The sequence below is a fragment of the Crinia signifera genome, chromosome 1 (assembly GCF_055691185.1).
Source record: "Crinia signifera chromosome 1, ASM5569118v1, whole genome shotgun sequence".
NCBI lineage: Eukaryota > Metazoa > Chordata > Amphibia > Anura > Myobatrachidae > Crinia > Crinia signifera.
In genome coordinates, this window is record NC_139217.1 from 466,559,984 (window position 1) to 466,576,273 (window position 16,290).

General features: G+C 42.3%; 1 protein-coding gene across 1 annotated transcript in view; it reads right to left on the bottom strand.

Moving 5' to 3' along the window:
• Positions 1 to 1,313: 1,313 nt before the first annotated feature.
• Positions 1,314 to 16,290, bottom strand: part of LOC146023426 (uncharacterized) — a 228,290-nt gene continuing 213,313 nt past the window's right edge. Inside the window, exon 3 of the mRNA XM_083155364.1 lies at positions 1,314 to 3,046. The gene's annotated coding sequence lies outside the window, so the exon portion shown is untranslated. The remainder of the gene's footprint in view (positions 3,047 to 16,290) is intronic.

Consider the following 16,290-nt stretch of genomic DNA (forward strand, 5'->3'; position numbering starts at 1 on the left):
CGGCAGAATCTCCAGCGAATAGCGGATCCAGATTCACTCAGAAAGACCACAAGAGGTTTTTTCAGGTTTTGGATAACCCAGATGTGTCTTTATATTGAAGAAATGCTGAGATTGTGGATTCCTTGAATTGTTAGCTGGTCCGGGTAGACAAATAAAGTGCGAATGCAGACTTGGATCGGTAAAGTGCAGGTGCAGGTGACACTGATAGCAGCTCAACGCGTTTCGACGTGTTGGCACGTCTTCTTCAGGAGCAGTAATGACTGGTGTGTCAGGGGAAGCTCTATATATACCCTGAACTAATTAGGGGGGTGTTGCCCAGGTAAAGTGGGTGGTGATTTTATTCCCAATTATTTGAACACAGTAAATACATATAAAAATAGTTGATTCAGTATATATAAAATTAGTTAAAAAACTTGTATGCACAGGAGTATAAGTATCTAATAGTAATTCATTAAATATCATCATAAACAATGGTATTGTACGTTTTGTATTGCAAGAGAGGCTCAATAAAGTTTCAAATCACTGCTCCGGTCACGTGATTTGAAACTTTATTGAGCCTCTCTTGCAATACAAAACGTACAATACCATTGTTTATGATGATATTTAATGAATTACTATTAGATACTTATACTCCTGTGCATACAAGTTTTTTAACAAATTTTATATATACTGAATCAACTATTTTTATATGTATTTACTGTGTTCAAATAATTGGGAATAAAATCACCACCCACTTTACCTGGGCAACACCCCCCTAATTAATTCAGGGTATATATAGAGCTTCCCCTGACACACCAGTCATTACTGCTCCTGAAGAAGACGTGCCAACACGTCGAAACGCGTTGAGCTGCTATCAGTGTCACCTGCACCTGCACTTTACCGATCCAAGTCTGCATTCGCACTTTATTTGTCTACCCGGACCAGCTAACAATTCAAGGAATCCACAATCTCAGCATTTCTTCAATATAAAGACACATCTGGCTTATCCAAAACCCGAAAAAACCTCTTGTGGTCTTTCTGAGTGAATCTGGATCCGCTACTCGCTGGAGATTCTGCCGGGACTTCATTTTTTTTCCTCCTCCCCAGTATATAGGAGAGAGACTGCCGAACATCACTTGGTAAATATTCTGCCACCACAGGTGCATCTGAACTGATCTTTCCACCCACTGGAGCAATATCTCTCCAATTTGCCCAATACCCAATCCCTATTGGTGATATAGAGAATTCTCTAAAAAATGTCTATATTTTAATGTTTTAAATTATGTTTAATAAATGTTTATATATGGTTAAATTGTATTAGACTCTCTATTCAGTACAAACCCAGCGCTGTATAATCTCTATTCTTCCTTGGAACCTAAAGAAACCCTGATAGGAGTACCATCACTAGCACACATGTGAGTAAGGTACGCGCCTGTTACAAACCCATTTTCTACACGGAGGTGCTCTGTTGAAATCAAAGATACCTTGATGTGGATGTTCACGCATTGCTTCGTGTGAGTGAGGGTACGATATTCCCCTGGGAGTTCTTTTTGTATACAGACCCCTTTTGTATCACTGTCCAGTATACTTTCATATATCCACATTGAGAGAGAATTCTGTTTTCTTTTCATACCACATACCGAGAATATTGGAGGTAATCATTGAAAATCCTATTAACTAACTGGGACCCAAAAGATACCTTGATAGGAGTACCATCACCTGTATATATGTGAGTACGGTACGCACCTGTTTCAAATTTATTCCCACACACGGAGGTGTCCTCTCTGAAAAACCTAAAAGATACCTTGATGTGGATGTACACGCACTGTTTCGTGTGAGTGAGGGTACGATATCCCCTTGGGAGTCTTTTTCTACTGTACCCCTTATACCTTCTCTCTATTACCCATACACAGACCCCTATTGATTGCTGTCATTCTTTGTTTTTTCCTCATAAATCTGTATGAGCCATTGGACAGCTACCACATTGGGTCAACAAGAATCCAGCGCCCCCTATACACTGATTCCTTCTCTACAATTCGACGACTAGAGGTCCTTGGTGATCCTCTTCTTCCAGTGTAAGGCTGCAGGATTCAGGCTTAGCGCTTTGGGACTGATTCACATTTTTTGTATTGTTTACATGAGGGAGATTGCTAGACTAATGAGGGAGAGAGGGAGATTGCTGCTATGTCAGGGAGTCTCTTGCAGAATGCAGGAGGGGAGGTAACTATGGTGTAACAGTGTAATGTGGGCTAGGTGACATGAGGGAGATTGCTAGACTAATGAGGGAGAGAGTGAGATTGCTGCTATGTCAGGGAGTCTCCTGCAGAATGCAGGAGGGTAGGCAGCTATGCCCCACTGTGGCAAGATTACGTCTCACCCCACTAAGGGTTGTGAACTCTCAAGAGACCTCTGTCTTGTACATATTCTCTCTGTTCATGCCCTGTTCTTAACACCAATGTAACATACATAGGAGGTCATTCTGTTCTGCGTGCACCATTGCGAATTCACAGCAGTGAGCGTTGTATATGGGCTGTGACATAGACACTTATACGCATGTGCATTCCATCTGTGAAAGCAGGTGCACCAACTTGTGTAGTTCGCTCAGGTCAGTGTGGGCGGGGGGAGTGACCACAGACTGCAGTCGCACATTTTCACGGGGACATTTCATGAAAAGGCTGGGTGTTCTCATGGTAATTTGCTGATGCCGCAGATGCCGTGTGAGACGCACACACGTCCCAGTCTAATGGGGTCCCTCTACGCCAGCGGGGACGTTCTGGTGAGCGCCGGCAATGAAAGAGAGGGGCTCCATCTGTATTTCTACATGTTAAGCATGTCTCCTCTCAAACTTTTTTTTTCCCATGAAAACGTAATCTGTCCTCCTAGCTCAAAGACGCCATTCCTGTTATTAGCTTGGTTGCCGTTCTCTGGACTTTTTCCAGTTCAATGTTCTTTTTGAAGTGTGGGGCTGAGAATTGCACTCCAAGTTCTAGGATGGCGACAGCGACGGTCGACATGGAGGAAGAAGATGACACAGGACCAGAAGACGACGACACAGGACCAGGGATACCTACGGAAAGAAGATAGGTAAGTATTAGTATGTGTGTAATGGGTGTATTAAAGTTTTATTTTAAAAGTGTGTCAGTGTGTTTTGTGGACTATTTTTTTATCTGTGGAACTATAAGTGCCAGCGGGCCCTTTAATGCCCAGCAGGCTGGGACTTGTGGTTCTCCAAGTCCCAGCTTGCTGGGGAGGCTTGCTGGCACTTGTAGTGCCACAGTAAAAAACAATAGTTTCATCTTTTTTTTTTACACGATAATCAGCCCGATGCCCACCGCCCAGGGGCATCGGGGACAGTACCAGGCTTCAGCCTGGTCAGGTAAGTCCTGGAGGGGGGGGGGACCCCTTCATTGGGGGGGTCCCCACTCCCCCAGGGCCCCTGGCCAGGCTGACCGGTCACAGGGATGAATGCTTTGGCCGGGGGGACTTGCATAAAAAGTCTCCCCCCGGCTGTGGCATTACCCTGCTGGCTGGTTGTGCCTGGGACTGGTTCTTGAAATACGGGGGACCCCTACTCATTTTGTCCCCCATATTTTGGGAACCAGCCCCGGACCTGGAGCCTGGGGCTGGTAGTTAAAAATCGGGGAGCCCCTATTTGTCGGGTTCCCTGATTTTTAATTACCGGCCCCGGCTCCTTCAGCCTGGTGCTGGTTACAGCTGTGGGGGGGACCCCACGCCGTTTTTTTTTTAAATTTATTTATTTTTCTATTTTTTTTCACTGAAGCCTGCATGGATCTGACTGATCTGTGCAGGCTAAAACGCAAATAGAACAGGAAAATGGTGTTCTATTTTCCTGTCGTATTTGCGTGGGTGTTTCACACCACTTAGCAGCCGTATTGTCAGTACGGCTGCTTAGTAAATCAGGAATCACAATTCTTTTGAATGGTGATTTCTGTCGTATCCTATCGATGGTGTAGACATTCGTATTTGTAAATACAAATACGAATGTTCCATCTTTAGGACTACGAATTGTTGTATTTTTGGGATTGTAAATCCCGAAAATACAAATTCGTAAAAAAAAGGTGTATTTCTGCCTACGAATACACCTTTTTTCTACGAATCCATTTTGGTAAATTTCCCCCTAAATGTCAAAAATAAGTGTACTGTATTTCTAAATACAAATACACCTATTTTTTACAAATTTCCTTTAGTAAATTTCCCCCTTTGTGTCAGAAAGTGAATCACCCTATTCAACATGCACTTTTCACCGTTTGCGAACAGTGAATGACGGACAATTCGCCGTCTGATAGTCTCTGCAATTCGCTGTGGTTTTTCAATGTGATTCACCGTGAGTGTATTCAATGAGAAGATGGCGAATGGCTTTCTAAGTGATTTTCGCCCTGTGTCACCGTGTAGCAATTTTCATCTTTTCAGGGTGAAGTGGAATGTGAACTTTTAAAATAATGTTTTTTGTTTTTTTTTTAAGTTGGTGTAAAAAAATCAGGAATTGTATTCTGTTAAGGGGTATGCTTACAGCACATGAATATATATATATATATAAAAAAAATTAAAATATTTTTTTTTTTACACATAACAGCCAGCCCCCTGCCGGGAGCAGAGAGCCGCTCATTACATATTCATAGATTTACTGCTCCCGATCATTACATATGCACGATCGCGAGCAGTGCTAGCGGCTCTCCCGGGGGGCAGCTTGCGCTGCCTGGTCCCAGAGAGCGATCACCCCCCACATACGTTCTGGGGCAGGCTGGGAGACTTCCATCTCCCTGCCTGCCACCGTCCCCTGGCTCTCTGCGGCGTCCACTGCAGGGGTTAAGATTCGCCATCAGGGTCAGCGAGCCTCCCCACCCACCCCCGTCACCAGCCCTGAGTGTCAAAGACTGACTAGAGAGACAGTGTTTGATTAATTAATGAGTTTACCCTGTTCTTGACCATATCCTACACTGCGTGCTCCCCTGTTCTCTGCTTCCACAGACACCTCCCATAAAGTATATTGTGATGCCATGCTGAGATGGTCATGTTGTTCTATGTCATTAGGACCCACACTTTGAGAACCGCTGTATACTATATAAGGTGTTAGCTAATTGAATCCAACTTGTGACCGCTGATTTCTTAGGCCTTTTAAAAAAAAACTTAAAAAAAAAGTTGATACTATAACTAATGTTATGATACAGTAACTTGGGATGTTATCTGGTCTATGGCTTTCAGTAGTATTGAGAACATGGTAGAGTTTACTAGTAGACGATAAGTTCCAAAAACTGTACAGGTATCTATGGAAAGTGTGAAATGCTTTTACTTAAAATTAATTATGCAAGAACTTCAGAGACCTCGAATATTAACATTTTGGAACCTGCAGAGGGAAAGCTTCCAATCGTCCATCTTGCACAACTTCCAGCCAGAATCCTATTTTCATTCTTTATTTTTTTGAGCTCCGTCTTATACTTTATACTGAAATGACCTTTATGTGGCAGATTTGTGATGGAAAAATGCAAGGATTCATACTTCAACGGAAATCCTGCCTCGATCTCCTGGGTGATAAACGGTAGCGATGGAAAAAAGTGATGACAGCAAATAGCTTAAAAGAAAAAAAAATCTTTACTTGGAAAAATATAAAAGTAGACTTAAATTACATACTGGGGGGGGGGGTACTATTGCCTGGAACCCTTCCACTCCCACCGATGCACACACATACACACTCAAGTCTGCATCTATAATAATGACTTAATAGCAGCACCACCATTGGTCGACAGTCAACAGGTCAACACATGGAAAAGGTCGACATTCGTTAGGCCGACATGGTCAAAACGCTGACACAAGCAAAAGTTCAACATGGAAAAAGGTTGAAATGAGTTTTTCATGATTTTTTTTAAAAGCTGACTTGTTTACCATCTCAGAGACCCGGTACGCTTATACCGTATCCATGTCACCCTTTTGTCATATTGACTATTTCACACAAAAAATTGTGTCAACTTTTCCATGCGTCGACCGTGGCCATGTTGAGATTTTACTTGTAGCTTTGTTGACCTTGTGCCTTTTGGTGTTGATATGACAATTTTTAATCTAGATATGGTCAACCTCTAAAGAAACACCTATAATCTATAGCATCTTGTTGGTTCCTAAACTGTGTGTCTAGGCTCCCTGGGGTGCCTCGAGACACTTACAGGGGTGCCTCGGGACACTTGCAGGGGTGCCTCGGGACACTTGCAGGGGTGCCTCGGGACACTTGCTGGGGTGCCTCGGGACACTTGCAGGGGTGCTTCGGGACACTTGCAGGGGTGCCTTGGATTAGTTGTCTAGAGGCAACTGAAATTATTTATGGTCATTGTAAAAGGCAAAAACATTGCTGGTGGGCTACCAGTACTAAAACATGTGGACAAACAGAAGCTAATCCATAAATAAACCCATGTATGACGTATAGTACAAATCAATTTACAGAATAAGAGACTTTTGGACTAGGGGTGCCGTGAAAAAAATTCTGATACTCTAGGGTGCCATGATTTTCAAAAGTTTGGGAATGACTGTAGTAGATTGTTCCAATTGTAGCCTTTTGTGTTCACAAGTTGGATATTTATTGATAGTTGAAACATGTACAGGAAATAGCAACAGTATCCTTATCACTGTGAACTGCCCAACATTACAGATTCACCACGGTTTGCCACTCTGCCATTATATTGTTCTTTCTTATAATATAACAAATTATTTCATAAATTTGACATGTGCTACATTGGATTTATTGTTACGTCATAAACTGACTCGGTACTTGTTTCCTAGCACGGCGCATGTCGGGTTGATCGCATGCCTTAAGTTAAGGTACTTAAGGCATGCGATCGACGCAATCGACGCGATTTTCTGTCAATTACCAGCTAAATTGCAGGTAAAAGTGAAAATCGCGTTGATCGCGTCCATCGTGGGCCACCTGCGATGCGATCGACACGATCAACCCGATTTTACATAGGAAACAATGGGAAATGGGCCAATATGGCCAATTTCTCATTGTATATGCCCCCGTCATGGGTATTAAGTATGGTTAATGCCCCCCCCCCCATAGTTAACGCCACCCCACTATTGACGCCAACCCGAAGCGTGGCGAGCCCAGCAAGCCCGCAGGGGCGGTGGTACGCGTCCTCCGACCTTTTCATACCCCCACTATCCACGTCGGCGTGGAGTTAATTATATACAGTGTGGCGAGTGCAGCGAGCCACCGAGCCCGAAGCGTGGCGAGCACAGCGAGCCCCGCGCGGGGACGCGTATACCTGTGAAGATATGCTCATCTCCTCGCAGGGCTCGCTGCGCTCACCATGCTTCGGGCTCGGTGGCTCGCTTCGCTCGCCACACTTTATAATGTCAACTCCACACAGACGTGGATAGTGGGGGTATGAAAAGGTCGGAGGATGTGTACCACCGCCCCTCACGGGCTCGCTGCACTCGCCACGCTTTGGGTTGGCGTCAATAGTGGGGTGGCATTAATAATGGGGGGGCATTTCAACCATGAGGGGGGCTTTTCAATTAAAAATTGGGGTTTTGGGGCTTTTTACATAGAAATCAATGTAAAATTGGGTCTCAGGAACAAATTTACATTGATTCCAATGTAAAAATCGTGTAGATCGCGTTGATCGCATCACATGCGATTTGGTTGGCATGCGATGCGATCGACTCGATTTTTGCGGTTGATCGATACAATCAAAATCGTGGGCGCCGTGCTAGGAAACAAGTACCACTGACTCTATCATAAGGTTTAATGGGTACTTGTGTATCCTCACTATCCACTAGGGCGTGGAGTTGATTTTATATAGTGTGGCAAGCGCAGCGAGCCACCGAGCCCGAAGCGTGGCAATCGCAGCGAGCCCCACAAGGGGACACGGAATATATTCCACGGAATTGCATGCCAATGCCATGCGATATCGTGAGTCGCTGTGAAACAACACAAGTAGCGTAATCCATGTCCGCTCGCCACGCTTCGGGCTCGTTGGCTTGCTATGCTCGCCACACTATATAAAATCAACTCCACGCCCTAGTGGATAGTGAGGATATGAACTGGAGAGTAAATTGCATGCGATATCGCATGTCAAATTGCATGCGATATCGCATTCCAATCTCCAACCATCCAATCTCCAACCATCCAATCTCCAATCTTCCAATCCTCCAACCATCCAATCTTCCAACCATCCAATCTTCCAATCTCCAATCTTCCAATCTCCAATCATCCAATCATCAATCTTCCAATCACTTACCTGCACCTGCAATTCCGTTACCAGTTACCTGCACTTGCAATTCCGTTACCAGTTACCTGCACTTGCAATTCCGTTACCAGTTACCTGCACTTGCAATTCCGTTATCAGTTACCTGCACTTGCAATTCCGTTATCAGTTACCTGCACTTGCAATTCCGTTATCAGTTACCTGCACTTGCAATTCCGTTATCAGTTACCTGCACTTGCAATTCCGTTACCAGTATTATTGTCTTGTAAATTCTTCAATAAAGACTTATTTATTATTTCATCCTGTTGTCCTGGTCACGCCTTCGGGCCCTCCTTCATGTGTGAGTGGATGCCTAAAACCCTTTACGGGTTCCCAGGGTAATACGTCTGCCCCTACGCCTGAGACTTCCCACCCCAGGCGTGACAAATAGTGAGTGGGAAGAGGACATTTCATTAAAGCGCTCATGAAAAACATTAGTCCTGTTCACATGCACTGCCATGTAGGGTGCCGGACGGGATCCCGACAGTCATTAACCCGGGATCCCGACTGTTAAAACACAGACGGACGGGTTCCCGACAGCCGTCGGCTATTTTCCCTCGTGGGGGTCCATGACCCCCATAGAGGAAAAATAGAATAGGTAGCTCGCGTAGCTCGCCACCGTGCCCGCAAGGGGCTTTATTGAGCTGGTCACGCTGTCTGACGTCGGGATAATGACTGTCGGAGAAACATACCACACCCGCCATGTATACAGACACTTTTACTGGTCACCACTTGCTTTCTCCTTCCAGCATTGTCACAGTTGGGCTCCATGTGATTACTGCCATATCTACCTACCCCCCTCATAAGAGACTGCTGCTGGTGTAGGGGTTGGCCTCATAAACTATATAACCCCATAGAAACAAATAATGTTTTCATTAAATAAGAGGACCCAGGTCAGTACAGAATATTGGAGGGGGAATAGGTATGTAGTGAAGCAATGTAACTGAAACTTAAACTGTAGGGAGGTTCAGGGGAAATGTTCATAGAAAGGGTGGAATAGCCTCCCATCAGAGGTGGTAGAGGCAAATACAGTAGAACAATGTAAACATGCTTGGGACAGGCATATGAATATCCTTACAAAGAAATAAGGATTAAAAAGGGTTGAGATTACCTGAAGGATAAAAAAGGGGTAGACTAGATGTTCCAAATGGTTCTTATCTGCCGTCAAATTCTATGTTTTTATAAGTAAAGGAAGAAATGAAAAGCTATTTACATTAAATTAATTGATTGACTAAGATAATTTATGAGGGAGGAGGGGGTGGTATTGCCAGCAGGTCAGCCTCCTATGCTCTCTTTAACCCTTGTCAGGAATCCTTGGCTATTAGCATCACTCTTCAACCCTTGTCAGGAATCCTTGGCTATTAACATTGTTCTTGATCCATGAGTCAGGAATCCTTGGCTAATGTATTAGCATTGTATTCTTGTCTGGTTAAATATGTGTCTATGCAAAAAAAAAAAAAACATCTTCAGTCCCCCCCAAAACAAAAACAGCGCATTATAAAAAAAAAAAAAAATTGTTGCATGATGTGTCATTGGCCCCTCCCACCCACCTTTATGTTGTTTATTAAAAATGACATAGACAATTTAGCAAACCAAGCACTTGACAGGGACTGACACCTTATTGGCTGTAGTGCTTGATTTGTTTGGGCACCCACAAAAACTTTTCGGAAGGACTACTCCTGATAATTGAGGAGGAGGTTGATGATGAGGGTGTATAGATGTGTTGGTCCAAACTGCTGGTAGCTGATACTGAACTGCTTGTTATTATTTTACAAATTATTAGTATAGAATAAGTATTAAAAATGGGTGCAGTATGTGCCTCAATGGGGCCCGTGTGCACCGTGCACATCTTACCCATTCTAAATACGCCACTGGTACATGAACTTGCTTTGTTAATGAGAAGCCCAAACTACAGATCTGTCCTTGCTCATCTTGCCAGACTGGTCGCACGTGTGTATGCATTGCGATTGCAACTAGCCACATGTGTGGTCAGTTCATGAGAGTGTACGCAACCATGCAATCATGTGGATTGTGAGCATGTACCCAGTGCACACGCATGTTCCTGGGCACACTGTTCATGGTGAAAGATCCGCTATTATTAGCTATCACGGGTAAGATGAGGTCGGACTCCTCTGTATGAGTGCACGTGTTAAAACGTTTCTCGAACCCAATGATAAACATAATAAACTTCATCAGGACGTCAGTTTTGTTTCTCTCTCCCTGATCTTTTCTTGGGATTTGTTTTTGGATTTCCTGGGAAATGTAAGAAGTACGAAGATGTACTGTAGCTGGAGACAGCACAGCGGAGAGAAATCCGTCACAGCTGAATGCACATTCCATCCTCAGGTTGGAATCAACTCGTTATCTGTATAATTCCAAGGCCCGTATCTTACTGTAGGCTTGGGAGTATAATCAGGGTAACAGCATTGGGAGAACACTATTTTAAGAAGATTATAAGGAAACGATAATGTATGAAATGTTGCAATTTGATTACTGTATGTTTCCCGTTTTTATTTCTTTCTGTTACAGGGGTTTAAATCGAATTATTTTTTTCACTGCTCGCAGAAAAAAGTCAGTCTTAACTGTCTTTTATCTTGGCCAGAGATGGCAGAATTCAGGGTGGGCGCTGAGGTCACGTGACATCAGCAGCCCACCCCCAAGCAGGCATGGGCAAGCACAAAGCGGCCAACAGAGGGGGACTGCGGGGACTCCAGAACTGGGCTCAGACAGAAAGGGAGCCCAGGACTGGGGTTTATAAAGTATAATTTGTCATAAACAAAGAACACATGTCCCTTTAGGCAATGTAGAGGTGGAGTATTGCAGCCAGTGCTGCAGAAACCAGAGGTCTTCCCAGAGGTTCGAGAAAGGGACGGAGGTGCCCTGCCTATTTTGTCAGTCCCAGGCCCCACATATTCTGATGGAAGCCCTGGACATGCCTGCGTTCACAGTGGAACTTCCAACATTTTTATGGGCTCGGCCATAAAAATCTGGGCATTCCCCTGACCACTGAAGGTCGACATGCATCAAGGTCAACATGTCTGAAGGTGACATGGGGTTAGGTCAGCAGGGCCATTAGGTCAACACAAGCATTAGATGCACATGGTCAAGGACGACAGTCAAAAATTTGACATGGGGTTTTTCACTTTTTATCCTGCATGTCGACACAGTCAAAATCCCGTGTAGTATGTCTGAAAGGGGTATTAATTGAAAGTCGTCTATATCACTTCTGTGGCTGACTCCCCTCTCCTTGCAAGACACAATACACGTCACACTCTTATTCGAAAAAAAGTGTCAAGTGTCACACTCTGTATTTGAACCCATGACCCGTTCCTCTAGAAGCAGACACCTTACTGATTGAGCTATCTGCTCCTGCACAGGCAGCATGCAAATTCTAGCTATACTGTATGAAGTTACGACAGGAAATAGCTCTGCCTAACAGTAACCATTATACATAGTTGAAATCTGCATATTTACAGTGCAGGAGCAAATATCTCTATCAGAACGGTGTCTACCTCCAGTGAGAAAGGTCACAGGTTCTAATCCTATGGCTGACTGCTAAGCAATGTATTTGTTTAAAATAAATGATAATGTAAAGGAATGTGGTTCAATGTTCCATGATTTATAGAAATATTTCTAGATTGCTGAAGAGGGCCCTGCTCACTAGAACCTACGACATATATGGGAAGGGCAGACAGACAGAGCTGACGCAGATGAGGGTAGAGAGAGCTATAAGGCTAATGCCCGGTACACACCAGGGCGACCCGCTCACGATGCACATCGTACAATCACGCGGAGCGCACGACACGCTCACAATGTGCACCGTGAGCGGGTTCCGATCCGATAGCGACCCGGTTTATGGTAACGCGTATGGCCACACGGGTCGGTCCGACCGAACGACCCGCGCGGCCGCGCATCGGCAAAAAAGGGCCCAATCTATCTACAATCTACTTCCAATCGGTCGGGATTGGATCTAGATTGATGGGATTGGGCCCTTGTCGTTCTGGTGTGTACCCTGCATAAGACACATTTGCAGAAGCAATGTCGCTTGTGTACGTGATCTGGACGTCCAAACAAATGACCCCCTGCCCCCTCCTGTTCAGGGTTACAAGGCGGACTTCTACATGACTGGAATTCTAGATATCGTTTGACTTATGAAAACTAGATTTCTAAAAGTGTCTAGACAGCTCTTATGCAAAAACACACACAGATATATATTCAGCACAGATATATATTCAGCACAGATATATATTCAGCACAGATACAGTATATATTCAGCACAGATATATATTCAGCACAGATATATATTCAGCACAGATATATATTCAGCACAGATACAGTATATATTCAGCACAGATATATATTCAGCACAGATACAGTATATATTCAGCACAGATATATATTCAGCACAGATATATATTCAGCACAGATACAGTATATATTCAGCACAGATATATATTCAGCACAGATATATATTCAGCACAGATACAGTATATATTCAGCACAGATATATATTCAGCACAGATATATATTCAGCACAGATATATATTCAGCACAGATACAGTATATATTCAGCACAGATATATATTCAGCACAGATACAGTATATATTCAGCACAGATATATATTCAGCACAGATATATATTCATCACAGATACAGTATATATTCAGCACAGATATATATTCAGCACAGATATATATTCAGCACAGATACAGTATATATTCAGCACAGATATATATTCAGCACAGATATATATTCAGCACAGATACAGTATATATTCAGCACAGATATATATTCAGCACAGATATATATTCAGCACATATACAGTATATATTCAGCACAGATATATATTCAGCACAGATATATATTCAGCACAGATACAGTATATATTCAGCACAGATATATATTCAGCACAGATATATATTCAGCACAGATATATATTCAGCACAGATACAGTATATATTCAGCACAGATATATATTCAGCACAGATACAGTATATATTCAGCACAGATATATATTCAGCACAGATATATATTCAGCACAGATACAGTATATATTCAGCACAGATATATATTCAGCACAGATATATATTCAGCACAGATACAGTATATATTCAGCACAGATATATATTCAGCACAGATATATATTCAGCACAGATATATATTCAGCACAGATACAGTATATATTCAGCACAGATATATATTCAGCACAGATACAGTATATATTCAGCACAGATATATATTCAGCACAGATATATATTCAGCACAGATACAGTATATATTCAGCACAGATATATATTCAGCACAGATATATATTCAGCACAGATACAGTATATATTCAGCACAGATATATATTCAGCACAGATATATATTCAGCACAGATACAGTATATATTCAGCACAGATATATATTCAGCACAGATATATATTCAGCACATATACAGTATATATTCAGCACAGATATATATTCAGCACAGATATATATTCAGCACAGATACAGTATATATTCAGCATAGATATATATTCAGCACAGATATATATTCAGCACAGATACAGTATATATTCAGCACAGATATATATTCAGCACAGATATATATTCAGCACAGATATATATTCAGCACAGATACAGTATATATTCAGCACAGATATATATTCAGCACAGATACAGTATATATTCAGCACAGATATATATTCAGCACAGATATATATTCAGCACAGATACAGTATATATTCAGCACAGATATATATTCAGCACAGATATATATTCAGCACAGATACAGTATATATTCAGCACAGATATATATTCAGCACAGATATATTCAGCACAGATATATATTCAGCACAGATACAGTATATATTCAGCATAGATATATATTCAGCACAGATATATATTCAGCACAGATACAGTATATATTCAGCACAGATATATATTCAGTACAGATATATATATTCAGCACAGATACAGTATATATTCAGCACAGATATATATTCAGCACAGATATACATTCAGCACAGATATATATTCAGCGCTCATGTACAGGATTAGCAGATGATCTGTGCAAACGTTATGCAGATTTATGGAGATCAATTTTTATCCAGGGGATTAAAAATCTTATATACAGTATATGGAATGTTTTTTTTTTTTTTTTTTCAAATGAGAATCTGGGAGAATTAAAAGGGCTGACTGCACAAATCTTATAATATATATATATATATATATATATATATATATATATATATATATATAGTGGTGTGCGACCGGCACTCCCATATACTTAAGGCAATTGCTCCCGGTGCCCTCCAAAAGGTAGAGATATGCAGAGAAGATATCGGTGCTGGCGGCACTCAAACCAGGGAGACTTAGGGCCTTATTCTGGTTGGTGCGGCCGGCCCGTACGCGTACGTTCCGGGGTTTTTAATGATCTGCGCATGCGTACCATCTCCAATGCGCAGGCGCGAACACTCCACAACGCTTACGGATGGGTCTCTCCGTGCGAAAAAACCTGTACGCGAGAGTACGGGCATTGGGGGCGGCATAGGGGCGTGATGAGGGGAGCGGACGAAATAATGAGGGAAAATGGGCGTAAATATGGGCGTACACGGGGGTGTGCACCAAAAATGAACGGTGCTACTACCGCACGATCGGCTAAAGCACCGTTCATTTCGGACACAAAACAGGCGGCCGCCAACCGCCACCTCAGACCACCCCTACAGATACCGCATGCCAGCGTGCGCCTGGGTTTGCTTATTTACGCTGATTACTACTCAAACACATACACCTGAATGTAATAAGCAATGCTGCAGCCTATTAAGTCCAAACCATTATTTCACTACCTGCAAGCCACACACAGCACTCAAACACCTTGGAAGCTTATCTTTCTATACTTCTCGACATTTAAAGGTTTGTTTAATTTAAGGTAAGAATCTTTTTAAGACCTGCTTATATATGCTAAGGTAGGTATTTGTTAAACAGTTATACACATTCACTACGTGCTTTCATAGACTTTACACAGTAGCACACTCAATCTACACAAGTCGACATGTGTCAACGTGTTCACTCTAATACAAACATAGGTTTTGTATTTATGATACAATAACATAAACCACATCTAACACCTACAAAGGATGTTTCAGCAATGTTTTAAGCCCATGCCCACTATTTTGCACACAATCTTTGTATAGTACCCAAAATACAGACCTGTACCACTATCTGATCTGCTATGAATTGGATTTTACTACACTCTGGATGTAAGATGCCACCAATCACATTATTGCACTCACATCTCTCTAACAAAGGATTCCTACATCTGCTTATGACACTGTAAAATCATATATCTGTACAAAGTTAAACATGTTTGTCCACAAGCAATTTTATCATGTTTGGCCGATTCACACATCATTTTTTAGGGAGGACACATATGCATTCCTACACAAATGTCCCTTTTGACCCTTGTTTGTCTACCTCACCCACTCCATGAGGAAAGCATTGTTCTGGACCTGCTTTTACCTACTAATGTAGGAGCTACCTCACCTGCACACAAACTGCTTTCTTACCTACATGACATTACCTTATCTGCTAACACAAACTAATTAGCAGGGAAAAGTTGGATAGGAACATGGGAATGGCCATGGAGAGGGTTACACATGGGAAACTTCTACCACACTTCAACAAATGCTCAAAAATACTCTGGTCAGTAAGTACACATAAATGTAGTATTTGTTTCACACAAGAAATTACACATACAACAATTGTGTTTTAATTGGTAAAATAAATTTATTTGCTGTTCAGCATCACAGCTTATTTGACACTTTAATGTCATAAATCAAATAAACAAATAAAATATACACAAAAATAAAAAACAGCCAGAACAAGAGGTTGCATATCTCCAAACATGTGTTACCCTGCAAATGCAATGGTGAAAGAAATGGGGACACCAGAATACGTACTGCAACAACCAGGGTGAATACTAAGCAAGATACACACCACCAAAAATTTATCCTGCATTTCTAGAGGTAAAAATAAGAACTTTAATGCCCATGGCACGAAAATGGATCGATGGCCA